Source organism: Heterodontus francisci, chromosome 5, assembly GCF_036365525.1.
Source record: "Heterodontus francisci isolate sHetFra1 chromosome 5, sHetFra1.hap1, whole genome shotgun sequence".
Lineage (NCBI taxonomy): Eukaryota > Metazoa > Chordata > Chondrichthyes > Heterodontiformes > Heterodontidae > Heterodontus > Heterodontus francisci.
Window position 1 is genome coordinate 100,641,334 of NC_090375.1, and position 19,462 is coordinate 100,660,795.

Consider the following 19,462-nt stretch of genomic DNA (forward strand, 5'->3'; position numbering starts at 1 on the left):
GGAAGTTGCAGGTGATGGTGTTCCCATGCATCTGCCGCCCTTGTCCTTCTAGGTGGTAGAGGTCGTGGGTTTGGAAGGTGCTGTCAAAGGAGCCTTGGTGAGTTGCTGCAGTGCAACTTGCAGATGGTTACACACTGCTGTCACTGTGTGTCTGTGGTGGAGGGAGTGAATGAAGGTGGGTTGTCAATCAAGCGGACTGCTTTGTCCAGGATGGTGATGAGCTTCTTGAATGTTGTTGGAGCTGCACCCATCCAAGCAAGAGGAGAGTATTCCATCACACTCCTGACTTGTGCCTTGTAGATAGTGGACAGACTTTGGGGAGACAGGAGGTGAGTTACTCGGTGCAGAATTCCCAGCCTCCGACCTACTCTTGTAGCCACAGCATTTATGTGGCTGGTCCATTTCAGTTACTGGTCAACGATAACCCCCAGAATGCTGATAGTGGGGGATTCAGCGATCGTAATGTCATTGAACATCAAGGGAAGATGATTATATTCCCCCTTGTTTGAGATGGTTATTGCCTAGCACTTGTGTGGTGCGAATGTTACTTGCTACTTATCAGCCCAAGTCTGGATATTGTCCAGGTCTTGTTGCATATGTACATGGGCTGCTTCAATATCTGAGGAGTCGCGAATGATGCTGAACATTGTGCAAACATCAGTGAACATCCCCACTTCTGACCTTATGATGGAGGGGATGTCACTGATGAAGCAGCTGAAGATGGTTGGGCCTAGGACACTACCCTGAGGAACTCCTGCAGTGATCACCTGGGACCAAGATGATTGACCTCCAACAACCACCAACAATCTTTCTTTGTGCTAGGTATGACTCCAACCAGCGGAGCGTTTTACTCTGATTCCCATTGACTCCAGTATTGCTAGGGCTCCTTAGTGCCATACTCGGTCAAATGCTGCCTTGATGTCAAGGGCAATCACTCTCACCTCACATCTGGAGTTCAGCTCTTTTGTCCATGTTTGCACCAAGGCTGTAATGAGGTCAGGAGCTGAGTTGCCCTTGTGGAACCCAAACTGAGCGTCAGTGAGCAGGTTATTACTGAGCAATTGCTGCTTAGTAGCACTGTTGACAACCCCTTCCATCACTTTGCTGATGACCGGGAGTATACTGATAGGGCGGTAATTGGCCAGGTTGGATTTGTCCTGCTTTTTGTGCACAGGTCATTTCCGGGTAGAGGCCACATCTTTCTCCATCCCTGGCCACCATACTTTGGTTCATAAATTTTGCGAAGTACTAACCACTCCCAAGAGACCCTCATGAGCCAGCATCACCAGTCTAGGCCTAAGCTTTAGTGGTACTATAAGTCAGTTACCTCTGAGAATACACTTCCCAATTGTGCACAGTTCATCTTATATAACAATGTATGCTCTGGGCAATTCTCCCAATTTCCAGCTTGCATTCTCTGTCTGATATCATTCAATTCTGGATCTTTGACTCTCTCAATCTCTAGTTGTGAATGCTCTCGGTGTAGCATGAACTGCCACAAACCACACAGATCATTCAGCTTACTTCTCTAGTGAAGATCTGTGTGTTTGATCCTCCCTCAGTAGTCATAACAGTGAGTCAGCAATGTTCATCTTTCCAGCAATTTGAACCACCTTGTATTGCTAGAGTCTCAAAACCCGTCTTTCGATCCTGGCACATGGTTTGGATTTGGCACAATAAATCATCTGTAATGGCTTGTGATCTGTCATTAATTCAAACTCGATGCTGAACAAATATGCATGGAATCTTTCTCGTGCCCACACCAATCCTTGGGCCTCTTTCTCCATCTGAGAATATCTCCTCCCCTGTTAGAGATCTGCTCACATAAGCAATGATTCTCGAGCCCTCAGCATGCATTTGCACCAGCACTGCTCCTAATCCTACTTGATTAGTATCTGTAATGACTTTCATTGCTGCATTTGGATCATAGTATCCCAGCATTCGAGTACTTGTAAAGTTGTCTTTCAAAGCTTTGAATGCTGCTTTCTGTTCTTCATCAAATCTGAACTGTTCATTCTTTCTGGTTAACTTCCTCAATGGATCAGTCAGGGTAGCAAAGTTGTTCACAGGTCCCAGAAAACTTCTCACTTTGCAAGCGTTTCGTGGTTCACATGCCTCTGCTATTTCTTCTCTCTTGTCTTTGGCAGGATTGATTCCACTGCTTGTGAGTTTATGGCCCATGGACTTTAGCTCTGTCACGCCCAGCAAGCACTTGTCTGCATTTACTGTAAGTCCAGCATTTTTAAAATTAATTTATGGGATGTGGGTGTCGCTGGCCAGGCCAGCATTTATTGCTCATCCCTAATTACCCATGAGAAGGTGGTGGTGAGCTGCCTTCTTGAACCGCTGCAGTCCATGTGGGGTAGGTACACCCACAGTGCTGTTATGAAGGGAGTTCCAGGATTTTGACCCAGTGACAGTAAAGGAACAGCGATATAGTTCCAAGTCAGGATGTGTGTGGTTTGGAGGGGAACTTGCAGGTGGTGGTGTTCCCGTGAATCTGCTGCCCTTGTCCTCTAGGTAGTAGAGGTTGCAGGTTTGGAAGGTGTTGCCAGAGTAGCCTTGGTGCGTTGCTGCAATGCATCTTGTAGATGGTACACACTGCTGCCACTGTGTGTCGGTGGTGGAGGGAGTGAATGTTTATAGATGGGGTGTCAATCAAGCTGGCTGCTTTGTCCTGGATGGTGTCGAACTTCTTGAGTGTTGTTGGAGCTGCACCCATCCAGGCAAGTGGAAAGTATTCTATCACACTCCTGACTTGTGCCTTGTAGATGGTAGACAGACACTGGGGAGTCAGGAGGTGAGTTACCCACTGCAGGATTCCCAGCCTCTGACCTGCTCTTGTAGCCATGGTATTTATATGACTATTCCAGTTCAGTTTCTGGTCAATGATAACCCCCAGGATGTTGATAGTGGGGGATTCAGCGATGGTAATGCCATTGAATTTCAAGGGGAGATGGTTAGATTCTCTCTTGTTGGAGATGGTCATTGCCTAGCACTTGTGTGGCACAAATGTTACTTGCCACTTATCTGCCCAATCCCAGATATTGTCCGGGTCTTGTTGCATTTCCACACGGACTGCTTCAATATCTGAGGAGTTGCGAATGGTGCTGAACATTGTACCATCTGACTGCAATCTAGCCATTACTAATCTCAGCCTCTCATCATGTTCCTCTCTATTGGCTCTATGAATAATAATGTCATATGAGATATTGGCTGTTCCTGGGATCCCTTGTATCGCCTTATGGATTTTGTATTGGTACATCTCTGGTGCCACATTGATGCCTAATAGCAATCTCTTGTATCAGTAAAGTTCAGAATGAGTGACAAAAGTAGTCATTTTCCTTGAACCAGGATGAAGCTCCAGCTGGTGGTATCCCATTTTAAGTCTAATTTGGAGAATACTTTGCTTGTTGACAACTCTTACAAGATTTCATCCACAGTAGAAATTGGGTGATGTTCTCTCACTACCGCTTCATTTTCCTGTTGCATATCAGCACAGAGTCTGATGTCACCATTTGGTTTCGGCACTACCACAACACAGCTCACGCAGGACATTGTTCCTTCAGCTGGTTCTATGATGTCTTGGTCAATCAGTTCCTTGATCTTTGCTTCAACTTTCCCTCTCAGACCAAAAAGTGTTCTACGTATAGGCTGAGCTACAAACTTCATGTTCCTCATCAATGGTTAATCTCACTTGGCAGTTGTGCAACTTCCCAATTCCTTGAAACACTGGTCCAAACTCCTCTCGAAGCTCCACATAGGATTTCACAGAATTCACTTTCAATCCAATGTGTAGCACCCCCAAGGCTTGGCCAGTTTCTCTACTCAGAAGAGGCTCACCATCCTCCTCAATCACTATGAATTCTATCTCCACACTCCGATCTCCAGCTCTTACACTCATGAAATATCCAATCGTTTGAAGTGGGGTTTTAGATGTGTAAGGCTAAAGCTTTTTGACACACTTTTGAGATATACACTTGATTCTCTTTGTCTTCAGTTCCTCCCATAGTGCTCTGCTGATAACATTACTATCACTGCCTGAATCTACAATAATGTTCACTTCAACACCCCCAACAATCACTGGAACTTTCTCATGGTTGTTTCCATTGACAGAAAACATATATCCACGATTGCTATTCATGTCCTCACTCACTGCATCTTATTCAACTCATCTCACAGTTGTACTATTTCCATCTCTCTTTCCTTTACATAGTTTGCCAGGCTTCCCACTCTGTTCAGCTTTGCTTCTGCACTTCTTGGCAAAATGATCTCTGCCCCCACATTTTCTGCATATCTTTCCCTTGTCAGGGCAGCAATCATCTTTTCCATAGTGCCCCAAGTTGCCACATCTGAAACACTCTGTCCTGGACTTTTGCTATTTATATTTACGCATACCTGGATTCCGTTGTGTCACTCCATTAACCTTAGATTTTGTCGTGCCAATGGCGGAAATGGAATCACGTTTCATGCTGTGAACTAGTCCATCCAATGCAGCTTCTATTTTCAAAGGGTCATGCAATGTTAAGTCACCTCCTCTTTCCAGCAGCCTGCATCTCAACTTATCCGACTTGCAATGTTGGACCACCTGATCCATTATCTGGTTATTCAAATCTGTCACAGCATAATTGCATCCATCTGACACCTGCCTCAAATAACGCACAAATTGGGCCACTGTTTTTCCTCTTTCTGTCTCATTTGACAGAAAACATGCCTTTGGAATATCGCATTTGGCGTCACCGAATAATGGTCCTTCAAAGCTTTCACTGCACTTCCATAATCCGCCTTTTCTCCCATGTCAGGCAACATCTTGAAAGTCTCCCTGACTGAAGCACCCATGTTGAACAGTAATAAGGCCCATCTCTGTGCTTTCTGCACCTCCATCGTCCCATCCAAAAACAAACCGTGACTGTCAGCATACACTTCAAACTCCTCCAGCCACACTTTCCATTTCACATTGATGGTACTGACAGCATCCGTTGGATCAACCAGCTCAATTCCTGGACTGCAGACATATCAGCTCCAGCAAATGCCATTACAAGATCCTTAATATCTCCGAATTTACCTCCTTGCCAATGTCACATCTCAGGCTGAAATGAATCACACTTGAAATCACAGCTTTAACTTTAACAAAGATTTTAAAAGTGTTTTATGAAAGACTTCTATGGAGTTCTTGCTTACTGCTCTCACTGTGGCTACAAAACTATTTGACCTTACAACAACCCCCAGGTCAGTTGTTTTCCCCAAATCACAAAGTTACTTTTAGTTTCCCTTCCAAGTGCCATATACTCTCTAAAACTCAAGCCCACACATACAACCATGACATTGGCTACCTACTGTTAAAGTCTCTGTCCCTTCCTGTCCCACTCTGCTTTTCTGCGATACATGACTCTTCTGAATTACTATCTGCTCCATCCTATAAAATTCTCCAGAGTTAGAGATCACTGGTATTTTGTTGGCTGTCCTGTCTTCATACACATACTACAAGGAAGTGGAGAGGTTGCCCAAACATTGACCATCATGGATAAATTGTCTTGTGGCAATAGCAGTGTGAGAAATCATCCATCTTCCTTCTGCTGATTTTTCTATTTCCTCACCTCTATAACCACAATTACTATCCTCTACTTGAGTTTCATGGTTTATTGGATGAATTTGCGCTCCTGACATAATGCGAATCCACAAATTTCATCTGATTAGGTCCATCTACCACCTCTTGACATGGTGTAGCTAGCTCTATTCTGTGTACATACTAACTCACATTGGCTTTGCCTACTGTTTTGCTTACTAGCTAGCTAACACAGCTGTGCTGCTCTCTATTGATGTTTGTATGCTTAGCTACTTTATTTATAAGGAGAAATGTGTTTTAAATTGGGCTTTGTTTTGATGGCATTAGATTGGCTATACACTTTACAGACAGATTAATTGCCCGCATATCCATGGTTGAGTCAATAAGTTTGTCAAATGTCCATGGTGCAAAATATCAGTGCATATCTCTGTCAGGGATTGATAGATTTTTGTTAACCAAAGGTATATGGGATATGAGGCAAAAGAGGTCACAAATCAGTCAAGATCTCATTGAATGGTGGAATAGGCTTGAGTGGTTAATTAGCCTACTCCTGTTTCTCTTTCCCTATGACAAGTATCTCAGCTTGTGGTTCTTTATCTGACTCACTCAGGTCCTCCAGATTGTGTATCTTTGGTCTGGTACATGCCTTTCTTGATGATAACACCAAATTCTGTGCTGGCACTGGCTAAAGAGAGTGTCTGCCTTTGCTGTCCTGGTTTTCTAGGCTACATATAACAAGAAAAAGATCAATTTTGCATTGTTCATGCCTAGCCATGTTGTACATAGTGTTATGACTAACCGCTCCAGTCAAAGCCCCCAATCAAAATATACGATTCTGATTGTGGTGGGAGAAATGCACTGTTAATTCAATCCCGTCCCTCCACCGATCGCCTAACATTTCATTTAAAACTTTCCGAGTTAAAGAAAGACCCAGCCAAATTGTACCATTAATTAACCCCTGAATGAGGCTAACCAAACTGGGTGTCTTTAAATCAAAAAATTAACCATTTAATTTTTAAAAAATTGTTAAACACTATGAAGATATAAACATCATTTAAAGTAGAAAAAATTAGAGTCCTTGCAAATTTATGCTCCTGCTGGAACTGAAAAAGTCCAAGGTTGCTTGAAGTCCTCACAGCCATCCGATGGGGGAGAACAAGATTCTTCAATAGTAGAACAGTCCGTCGTCTAATTCCAGCAGTAAGTGATGCTTTCCTTCTCCAGTGATGAACTTCAACAATCAATGACATGCAAACACTTTTCAAATGAATCAATTTGGCTTTATAATTTTTGAGGGATAAAAGATTGTCACAGTCTAACTTCCCTTCCTTTAGCTTAAACTATCAGAGATCTCTGTTTTGCCTTGACTTTTTTGGAATTTTGAGAGATAATAATAAATGAACAGACTAAATTCTCTTCCTTCAGTTTTAATGGGTTTAGAGCTCTTCTTTCAGGTGCTAACACACAGCTGTCTTTCTCTGTTCCTTGTTAGAACAGACTGTTTTTCCACTATATGCCAGCACAAAATTAAATTGTAACAAATGTATCTCTTGATACTCAGTCCAAGTGGCTGTATCCAAGGTAACGAGAATGCACCCTTTGAATTGCTGTCTCTGAATGGCTGTGTCCAAGGCAACGAGAATGCACTCTTTGACTCAGTCTTTAGAGCTTGCTGCCTTAAAGCAGTATGGCTCATTTCCAACCTTAAAGGCACACCGCATATTTCCCGGAGAGAAAAAAACAGGATCATGACACCTCCGCCCCTGGCAGAATGAAAAGCCATTCCTGGAATGCGTTTCATTACAATGAGTAAAAAATACAATTTGAAAAAAAACACTAACACATTTTTTCCCCACTTTTCTAAAATGTTAAGACTACAGCAACAAGTTCCACCAGAAAATTTCAGCTTTAAATTTTCAAAAGGTTGCCCCAATTGACCCATTTCAAATTTACAAGCATAGTCTTCCAATTGTTTTGTGTTTTCCTTCCAAGCGTCCCTATTGTCCGTCACCTCAGCCAGGTGAACTGCACAACTAAGAGCACTGACCACTACCGGGTTTACTATTCTTTGAGAATTTTCTCGAGTACCCTTTGACCTATGTGGCATCACTTGACGCTGGAAAACCCTGTCCGGTGTAACAGGAACTGATTTTTTCTTACCCTGGGGTGTCAAAGGAATTTGACAGGTTTCCTCCAACACATTTGTCTCTTGAAGACACATTGTGTTTCCCACTCTGTCCATACAATCCTTCAAATAAGAATTTGGGTAGGAGCCTGCCTTCTTTACCACAGTATCATTTCTAGAGTCTATGCAAGTTTGAGCTGACCCACCAGGTTTAGTCATCAAAGACCATCTGCGAATTCCAGCTGTCCTGCCTAGGTTCAACTAAGCTTCCCTTCAGCATGCATTGTACCTCTGCTTCTATTTGGGCCTGTCTGGACCTAAGTGGCAAGGATGTTGTTTTAAAGGAATGGTTCCCCCTATATCCACATCATGTGTGGCTATGGTTGTACATCCTGGCTTATCCCTACAAACGTTTTGAAATGTTGTGAAAACCCTGGTTAGGACTTCAACTGTTTTGCCTCTAAGTGTAAAAGCCGATTGTTTAATTTTCCTCGACATTCTGCATTTGCTAATTGGATAGTTGGAGGTTCAATCTGAGAATTTCCTAGGCCTACTCCTGCCTCATCCTCACTATCCTTTTCCTTCTCAACAGTCCCGATTACTTGTTCTACCTGTACTGGCTTATCCTCCTCCCTAGTACTAATACTTCATCCCCTGGTTTTATGGTAGGTTGTGGTTTTCCCACCATTTGACAGGGATGGCACGCCCCACAAAATTGTCTCACATCCTTTGTAAGACCTGACTAGTAATAATGTTGGCTTATGTGTAATTTGGTCTTCCGAATTCCCCTATGTCCTGAAAAAGGAATGTTATGTGCTAACCTTAATAATCCTGGTCGATATTTAGGTGGTACCACTATCTGTTCAACAACTGTCCCATCTTCATCGGCAGGCCTATGAGGTGGTTTCCATTTCCTCCTCAAAATCCCATTTGCCATATAATAGCCTATGGAACTCCTTTTGCCTCAGCTTCTGACAGAGCTGTCTGTGCTATTCGGTATATCTCTGGATCAGCTTGCTGTGCTGCAATGATAGATGATCTGTTAAACAACTCATTTGGATTATCTAAATCCCCAAATAAGGTTTCAAATGCCTGGCTATCTCTTGATGGTGCCCCCTTTACCTCTGACAATAGATCCTGTTTAGCCATTGCTCGGATAACTACACACACAGGAAATATTTCTGGAACTTGTTTCTGTAATTGCTCTGTTTCCTTAATTTCACTTGGTCACTCTGTAACTATAGGAAAAATTGATACTTTTGATCCAGCTGAATCATTTCCTAGGAGTAGATCAATTCCCTTTATTGGTATACTGTGGACAACACCTATAGTTACTATCCCTGATATTAAGTCACTCTCTAGGGGTACTTTATACAAAGGTAGGATATGCACACCCCGCCAATTCCATTAACTAAAACTTTAGCAGTCAAGGCGCTCTCTAGTGGAAACCTTATATCTTTCTCCAGCAAAAGTATTTGGGTTGCTCCTGTGTCCCTGAGTATAATGCTAGGTTTTCCTGCCTCATTTCCAGGATATGGAGTTACTCTCCCCTTTAACAAAAATTCATTATAACTCTCAGGTATTATATTCTTAACCACTGCATGCCTTTTAGTTTTAGTATCTGGTTTCACATTCACAGCTATCGTTAAATCTATAGCCTGGTCTGCTATACTGTTAGTCAGAATCTTTTCCTCTGCACTAACTTTGTGTACCCCAACAAGTCCTATGTTTTTACCTTGCAATTTCTAGCACTCTGAACGAAGCTGACCCATTTTGTTGCAATGATAACACTTTGGCTTGCGAATCTCACTTCTACCCTCAGTGCCTTCCTTTCTGATCTGGGGAGGTGATCCTAGGATGATCTCAGCTGTTCCTTTTTGTCCCTGGCTATTTATTAAATTTCTTATTTTTTTTTATTCATTCATGGGATGTGCGCATCGCTGGCCAGGCCAGCATTTATTGCCCATCCCTAATTGCCCTTGAGAAGGTGGTGGTGAGCTGCCTTCTTGAACCGCTGCAGTCCATGTGAGGTAGGTACACCCACAGTGCTGTTCGGAAGGGAGTTCCAGGATTTTGACCCCGCGACAATGAAAGAACGGCGATATAGTTCCAAGTCAGGATGGTGTGTGACTTGGAAGGGAACTTGCAGGTGGTGGTGTTTCCATACATTTGCTGCCCTTGTCCTTCTAGTTGGTAGAGGTCGCGGGTTTGGAAGGTGCTGTCTAAGTAGCCTTGGTGCGTTGCTGCAGTGCATCTTGTAGATAGTACACACTGCTGCCACTGTGCGTTGGTGGTGGGGGGAGTGAATGTTTGTAGATGGGGTGCCAATCAAGCGGACTGATTTGTCCTGGATGGTATCGAGCTTCTTGAGTGTTGTTGGAGCTGCAACCATCCAGGCAAGTGGAGAGTATTCCATCACACTCCTGACTTGTGCCTTGTAGATGGTGGACAGGCTTTGGGGAGTCAGGAGGTGAGTTACTCACCGCAGGATTCCTAGCCTCTGACCTGCTCTTGTAGCCACGGTATTTATATGGCTACTGCAGTTCAGTTTCTGGTCAATAGTAGGCCCTAGGATGTTGATAGGGGGGGATTCAGCGATTGTAATGCCATTGAATGTCAAGGGGAGATGGTTAGATTCTCTCTTGTTGGAGATAGTCATTGCCTGGCACTTGTGTGGCGCAAATGTTACTTGCCACTTATCAGGGATCACGAATGGTGCTGAACATTGTGCAATCATCAGCAAACATCCCTACTTCTGACTTTATGATTGAAGGAAGGTCATTGATGAAGCAGCTGAAGATGGTTGGTCATAGGACACTACCCTGAGGACCCCTGCAGTGAAGTCCTGGAGCTCAGATGATTGACCTCCAACAACCACAACTACCTTCCTTTGTGCTAGGTATGACTCCAACCAGTGGAGGGTTTTCTCCCTGATTCACATTGACCTCAGTTTTGCTCGGGCTTCTTGATGCCATACTCAGTCAAATGCTGCCTTGATATCACATCTTATGCGTATTCCTACGTGGTGCTCCCACTATGCTTGCAGCTGAGTTGGAAGCAGGCAGCGGACTTTGCTGCCCCGGCGGTTGCCTTCTGGCTGCCTGAGGCTTGGAGGGCCCTAGGCATGCTGAGGGACTCCTGCACTGCTGCAGGATCCTCCTATGTCATTGTGGATACTTGAGGCGCTGGAGTCACTAGCAGAGGGGCTGAAGAGCTGCTGTTCACACCAAGAGCACCCTGAGAGGAGCTTCCAGTTGCATCAGGCAGCCGCTCCTCCTCTCTTGTTCCTCCCTGCTGACCTGAAGTGCAAGCACCTGTTGGAGACTTTAGGCACCTCGCCCCCTCTCTTCCAACCATTGATGCACAGAGCTCATGAACAAGTCAAGGTCTGTGTGCATCTCCAGCATCTAGTGGTTTGCTAGATCTGGTTCTTCAGGAACATCACCAATCTCTCAAATGGTTGGGGTTTAACATTGCCTTGGCCACCGACAGTCCTCCAGCTGTCACAGTCTCTGTCAGCTGAATCTAAACATGAACGGATACCCACCGAAGTGAGAGTATCCGTGCTGCTGGAGGCTGCGGGGGAATTAGATGATGGTGCACCCTCTGAGGTCCCTTCCTCTTCCTCAGAGGTGGGCAGCTGCCCGCCCTGGTAACTGTTGCTCTCTGCTCTTCAGCTTGATCTGCATGAAAGAAGAGATAGATAGGTCTACTATCTATCTGAAGAAGGGTCACTGACCTGAAACATTAACTCTGCTTCTCTCTCCACATATGCTGCCAGACCTGCTGAGTATTTCCAGCATTTCTTGTTTTTATTTCAGATTTCCAGCATCCACAGTATTTCGCTTTTATATTAGAGATAGATAGGTTATGTGCTTCCCATTGCATCCTGCCAACTATACTCCTAGTGTAGAGCTCCATGTGTCCAGTGGTGGATACATGAGTACTGTGCCTCATGTCTGTCAGAGGCTCCCTTGTGTCTCTTCACTCGGCCACTCATTAGACCTCATTAAATCTGTAATACCACTGAACCTGTCAGAACATTTCAAATTCATATAAAAATGCAGAAGTATCAGAGTAAAGAAAGCACTAAAACCAATTGAATGAACTATAATTTGGCAGATTGTATGTTCTTGTAAATTGTAAATATTGCTTTCTAAATACTTCAAAAAATAGATTTCAATACGGACAAAATATATCACAATTTATTTTTGATTATGGAGTAGGACTGGGTGGATCCAGTTGTGGTCAACGTGGGAAACAAACGGACATAGTTAGAACTAGGAATGATGTTCTGCTGAGAGTGTTTGATGAGTTAGAGTCCAAATTAAAATGCAAACCACAAGGGTAATAATCTCTAAATTACCTGAGCCACATGCCAATTGTCATATGGTCAAGCAGACTAGAGAATTAAATGCGTGGCTCAAAGAGTGGTGTGGGAGAAAGGGGTTTTGATTCATGGGGCACTGGCACCAGTATTGGGGAAAGATGGATTTGTTCCATAGGGATGGGCTCCACTTAAACTGGGCTGGGATGAGCTTCTTGGTAAACTGTATAATTAGGGCTGTGGATAGCCTTTAAACTAAAACGTTGGGGTCAGGGGAAAAGGGGTCAGGTGAAGGGAGATTTAGAAATCTAAAGGGAAAAACCAAGGCAATAGAGCAGTGTAGCAATTTGGGTAAAGACAAGCAGGGTGGGACAGGAAGGGACAGAGAGTTTAACAGTATTAGTGCATCAGTGAATAAGAGCCAATATTGGTAAAAAAAAATTAAAAGGCAGCCACGCTTGCTGCATCTGAATCCTTGCTTTCAGCGACTGGTGTACAAGGACGCCCAGGTCTCGTTGCACCTCCCTCTTTCCCAATATATCACCATTCAGATAATAATCTGCCTTTCTGTTTTTACAACCAAAGTGGATAAGCTCACATTTATCCACGTTATGCTGCATCTGCCATGCATTTGCCCACTCACCCAACTTGTCCAAATCACATTGTAGCTTCTTTGCATCCTCCTCACAGCTCACATTCCCCCCCAGCTTTGTGTTGCCTGCAAGGTATAGGTCTTGAGGGTATAGGTCAGGCACATGGTGGTGCCCGAACAACATCCTGTAATTTGACTCCTTTATATTGGTGGCCAGGCATGCTTAAAGCCTGTACAAACATATGTGGCAAATTGTGAGCCATGTAATTTGATCAACAAATCATCACTTATTAAACCGCCACCTTTGACTCCTGTGAAGCCTAATAAATCAATGGAGAAATTTTTTGTTGATTTAATTGGGCCACTTCCCCCATCAATGGGGTATAAACATGTTTTTGTTTGTGTTGATGGCTGCACTTCTTTCTGCTGGCTGGTCCCCACAAAAACTGTTTCGGAAACTGCACTTGTCAATTCTATTGCTGACATCATTACTGTAGTTGGTACACCCAAAGTCCTACACGCTGATCAAGGCGGAGCCTTTGTTTCCAAGGTTTTCAAAGACTATTGTGTACAAAGGGGGATTGGGTTAGAGCACAGCACACCACGTCATCCGTAGTCAGCAGGTCTGGTGGAATGCAAAAACCAGGAAGTAAAAAAGCTATTGACCAAACTGTTGAGAATCAGAGGGAATAAGTGAGCCGCCATCATTCCGGAGGTGCAGCTAGCACCAAATAATGTGCCCATGTGTGCATCGGGGATAATGTTCTCTCGTATTATTTAATGTATGGTATTGAAATGCATACACCACTTACTCACGGTTCTTTTATTGCCTCTACACTTTCAGACTCGACAGCAATAATTAGATTTGAAACAAGAAATAACAGATAAAATTCATGAAATTGATCAGTAGATCAGAGAGAAGAATAGACAAAAACGGGTAACTAACAAAGTTTGGCAACCTGTAACCGGGGAGTGGGTTCAGGAAAGAAAGTTTGAACAGAAACCTGGTTTGAAACCTAAGTGGAAGAAATCTGTTCAAATACATTCTGTTATCAATGAAAGAACTGTCAAAATATTTGCTAACCAGCTGAATGGCAAGCAATCTTTTAAAATTGTCTCTGTAGCCAACCTGAAGAGGTGTCCTGAAGGTTACAGTAATGGAGGAACAGTACAAGGTCCAGTCGTACACTGTCTTTCAGGAACTAGCCTGGAGACGACATCGGAAACGATGCTAATCGAGCTACAGCCAACTGTGTCAATAACTGTTCCTTCCCCATTCAGGACCTCACAGCGCCTCAATGTTGATTTCACAGGAAATCACACTTGACGCAATGAGCGATAGTCAAGTCACAACAACAGAAGCAGGAAACACTACGGGAAAGGAACAAAGCGTCGAAGACTCTCAGTGATGCGACTTGCTCTCGTGTAAAGCAAGGATTAAGGTACTGGTAGATTCCAGGGAAGCAAGATTAAAACATTTTACTGCATTTGGAGGGGAGATAATGCATTTGATGGTCCCATTTATTATACCATTGGAAGAGTGCGATGGTACTCAGGAAAACATGGTGGAAAGGCTCTTCTTTGTATCGCCAAGTTAGCTTCTGATAGAATGTACACCTGTTATAAAGATTATCAAGTTCTGAATAACACTTCTATCCAGGAAACATCAGAATTCCCTGATGTTAAGGTCTATTCACTTTATTCCTGGTGTGAGGACATTGGCTGGAATGTGACTAAAAAAAGACTAAAGCACATTTTAGTTTATCCCAACAGGACTTTATCAATTCAAGATCGAGCAGCAGCTATGGAACCTTGCTTCTTTACAAACATGCCTTCTGAGGATGTTACTTGCTGTGCTCACACTTTCCTACATATTAAATCCTCTAGATCTAGAAACTCTTATGCTCCTTGTATTATTTATACGCCTGTTAAACTTAATAAGCTTAGTACTGTACTGAGCCAGTTACAGGACATAGATTTGACTCTTACCTATACCGATTATTTAGTTAAGGAAACTGTTAAAAGGGCACCACACTTGCTGTTGCAGGTTAAGTTTACTAATAGTTGTCAAGCTCTAGATTGGCTACAGGCTATTGGTCAAGGGGTTGTAGAGGCAACGTCGGGGTTAACTTTTGCTGCTAAATCTGCCAGTGAATGGCTTACTGATGCTGTTACAGGAGTGTTTGGATGCACTTTTGGTATATTCTCATATCTCATTCTAGTGCTCACTGTAATTGAGATTGTTATCTTCATTCTCGTTATTAAGTTATTTTTTCTTTCTCCTCCTTTACAAATTATGTTCAGTGCTGTAGTCTTTGCAGGGTTTTTTTTTTCTCTTTTGCTGCTATAATTTCTTTTTAGCTCTGCAAATAGAACCGCAGACCAACGCTGAGCAGCCTTATTGTCCATCTCATCGAAGACGTGTCTACCTCGCTTCGTCGGATTTCTCTACCTCACCACATGGTTTCATCGATTTATCATTGATGTTCAACATGTCAAATACAATCATCTCATTAAATATTTTGCTACCTCAAATCACTGAAACTTCGCATTATTCTGAATTTGTGATAAAACTAAAAGATTCATTTTTGGAAAATTTAGATGATCCATGTAAGAATGCGAACTGTGACTGTTGTCGATGTAGTCTTTTGTATTATTGCACTGTTTTAAAAAATAGGTAATAACACTTTATTGAATGTTTACATTTTAGACATTATTTAGTTAAAATAAACTATCTTCGCTGTTCGCCTTTATACTGGTCAAGAGTGGGTGTGTGATAAAACATTGGTATAAGAGGCTTAATTCGGTAGAACTTAGATATAATTAATATATTATTCCTTTTAGAATTAAAGATTGAATAAATGGTCAGTTTTCAAGACTCACTGAAATTCCCCTTTCAGAAGGTAAAGTTAAAAATTCCAAGGTCTTTCAAGATCTCTGCTACAATTGGAACATGACACACATTTAAACATCCTGTGAGACGTCAGTAAGAGGTAGTTATAAACATAATTAGTTGATAGTGTTGGTGATGTACACAGACTGACTCAAACGAAGGGTTCAAAGTACCATAAAAAAAATTATGGATAATAAAATAATAAAATGAAATGATACAGAAACTGATGCCAAGCAAACCCAATTATAAACATTTTGACCAGATAAAAGTTCACAACTTCAAGAGAAGGGGATTTCCAGCAAATAAGTTAAGTGGGGATGGTAGCTAATGGTATTACCATATATGAATCTTAAAAGCTGGGAAAACACACACAGAAAGGTCATACCTACATGCTAAAAGGTCAGATGATAACTTAGAATCAGTATAAACATGAGAGTTTTGAATCAAAAAATCAGAAGTATTGAATTCCTCATCAATGCTTTTCAACCTATTGGCTTACTTGGGGAATTTAAGGTAAAAGTTTACTTTCAATTTTGATGGATATTCTAAGATATTTTATTGTAACATTATCAAGGTTAAACTTTTGGATTCTATTTTAGAAATAAGATTATGTTTTACATCTCTTAGTAATCCCCACTTAAAGTGTATTGCATGTTCAATTCTTTAATAAATATATAAAAGTTAATGAATCATCTCATGTATCATTCTGTATACAACTACAAGAACCCCCTCTCTGTGTCTCCTTAAGTGTGGAGATAAGTATTGAAGAGAGTTTCCCAGACCCTTATAATATCTGTGATATTTATGACTTAGCCATAATTATTTTTAAAATAGGCTAACTGAAAGATGGTAATATTCTCTGTTAGTTTTCTTTCTTTGAGGGAAGACTAGTTTAGTTCTTTAGACCCAAATAAGTGTCTATAAAAATTGGACTGGTTTGAACTTAATTAGAAGAGATTCATAGGGATGTACGCTTGATTTGGTTTAGTCCCTATAAGGGTTTAAAGTCATAAATCACTTCATCAAAGGGTGACTAGAAAGTTCATTAAAAATGGGAAAAAGGTAGAATGAAAGTCAACTAGCCAGGAATAAAAAAAACAAACTGTAATAACTTTTGGCGCAGTGGCGCAGTGGTTAGCACCACAGCCTCACAGCTCCAGCGACCCGGGTTCAATTCTGGGTACTGCCTGTGTGGAGTTTGCAAGTTCTCCCTGTGTCTGCGTGGGTTTCCTCTGGGTGCTCTGGTTTCCTCCCACAGCCAAAGGACTTGCAGGTTGATAGGTAAATTGGCCATTATAAATTGCCCCTAGTATAGGTAGGTGGTAGGGGAATATAGGGACAGGTGAGGATGTGGTGGAAATATGGGATTAGTGTAGGATTAGTAAAAATGGGTGGTTAATGGTTGGCACAGACTCGGTGGGCCGAATGGCCTGTTTCAGTGCTGTATCTCAAAATCTAAATCTAAATCTAAATCAAAAAGGAGAGTAGCTAAAGTAAACTGGAAGATGTACTTCCCAGCTTTGGCTACCTTGCAACCATGTCTCTGTAATGACGATTATATCAAACTTATTTATCTCTTTTTTGGACACTTGTTTGTCTATCTTGTTAGAAATGCTTCAAGCATTCAAATAAAGAGATTTTAATTTGATTTTTTACCACTATTCTTTGCATGTACTTCCCAGCCTCGGTTACCTTGCAATCATGTCTCTGTAACAATGATTATATCAAACTCATTTATCTCTATTTTTGCCACTTATTTATCTATCTTGTTACAAATGCTTCAAGCATTCAAACAAATAGACTTTAATATGATTTTTTTACCACTATTCTTTGCATGCACCTTATTCAGTGATGCACTATTACTGTTAACATTTTTGTTCCTTTCTGTTCCACTCTGCTTGTCTTTACCTAAATCACTATTGCCTCAATTCTTCTCTTGAAATTTCTAAATCTCCCTTCACCTGACCCCTCCCTGTCCCCCACTTTTGTTTTAAAGCCATATCCACAACCCAACTTTTATGATTCATCAGGACAGCCTGGCTTAACTGGAGTCCATCCCCATGGAATCCTCTTTCACCATTACTGGTGCTAATGCCCCTTCGAGACACAGACAGAAGAAATTATTATGGGGAATGAGGAAATGGCAGAGACATTGACAAATATTTTGGGCTGGATTTTTGTGTGGCTCCATGAGATGGGATCAGAGGCAGGGTTAGCACAGTGTATCACAACGGGTGGTGGCGGTGGGAGGTGGGGGGTGGTGGGGTGGAGGGCCTGTCGCCAAGCAATGTTCCCGAGAGTGGAATAGGCCAATGATGGCCTTCCTGCCCAGAGGTCAGTTGAAGCCCTTAAGTGGCTTATTAACTGCCAATTAAGGGCCTCTTCTTGCTGTTGCTAGGATCTTATCAGCGGCGGAGGTGGCCTCCACTTTCAGGCGAGGTCGCCTTGTAACAGGAGTTGCCCTCCCTGCGGGCTTAGAGGCGGGAGGTCCGTCCTTCATGGGCAATTTGTGGCCCACGGGGGACACCTGCAGGAACCAATCACACCACCCCCCCCCACCCCCTCGCCAGACTGCAAGATCACCCCCCAGCCCACACTCTCCGGGACCTTCTGGACTGGCCCCGGTGACCCTGCCTCACCTACCTCTTCTCCGGGGTTCCAGTGCTGAGCCTGGGTCCGAAGCCTCTGCTGTACTGGCAGTGGCCACTGCTCCTGGTGGCAATGCCGATACTGATGAGCTGCTGGCCCTCTGATTGGCCAGCAGCTCATGGAGGCGGGAATCCCCATCTTTAAAGTCTTCAAACTTTGATTTAAAAAGACTGGAGGATCGCTCTGGGGAGAGGGTGGTGAGGTTCCCTCTGCCTTTTCAGTCTGGCGCCGAGTGTCCTGCCTCCAGCACAAAATCCAGCCCTTTGTGTCTGTCTTCACAGTAGAGGTCACAAATTACAGAAGTAAAGGGTAACCAAGGGTCCAGTAAGAGTGAGGAACTTAAAGCAATTCATATCAGCAGAGGAAAGGTGTTAGAGAAATTTAAGAGACTAAAAGCCGAAAAATCTCCAAGACCTGATGGCCTGCAACATCCCTAGGGTTCAAAAAGAGATGACTGTAAATATAGTTGATGCACTGGTTATGATTTTCCAAAATTCCCTAGATTTTAGAATGATCCCAGGGCATTGGAAGTTAGCAAATGTTACACTGCTATTCAAAAAAGGAGGGCGAGAGAAAACAGGGACCTACAGACCAATTAGCCTGATGCCAATCATCAGGAAAATACTAGAATCTATTATTTTCAGAAGTCTTAATAATGTGCTTAGAACATTATAGTATGAACAGGCAGAGTCAACATAGTTTTACAAAAGGGAAATGGTGTTTGATAAATTTATTAGAGGTTTTTGAGAATGTAACTAGTCAGATAGATAAAGGGGGGGCCAGTTGATGTAATATACTTAGATTTCCAAAAGACTTTCGATAAGGTGTCATACAAAAGGTTAATACACAAGATGAGAGCTCAGGGAGTTGGGGGTAATATATTAGCATGGATGGAGGATTGTTTTAATGGACAGGAAGCAGAGCGTTGAAATAAATGGTGCATTTTCAAGTTGGCAGGCTGTAACTAGTGGAGTATCACAAGGATCAGTGCTGGGGCCTCAACTATTTACAAACTATATTAATAACTTAGATGAAGAGGCCAAGAGTAATATATTCAAGTTTGCTGATGATATAAAGCTAGGTGTGAATGTAAACTTGAGGAGGATACAAAGAGGCTGCAAAGAAATATAGACAGGTTAAGTGAGTGGTCAACATGGTGGCAAATGGAGTGTAATGTGGAGAGATGTGAGGTTATTCACTTTGGTAATTAGAATAGAAAATCAACATATTTTTAAAAAGGTGTGAAACTTTTAAATGCTGATGTTCAGAGAGACTTGGGTGGACTTGTACAAGGAACACAAAAAGTTAAC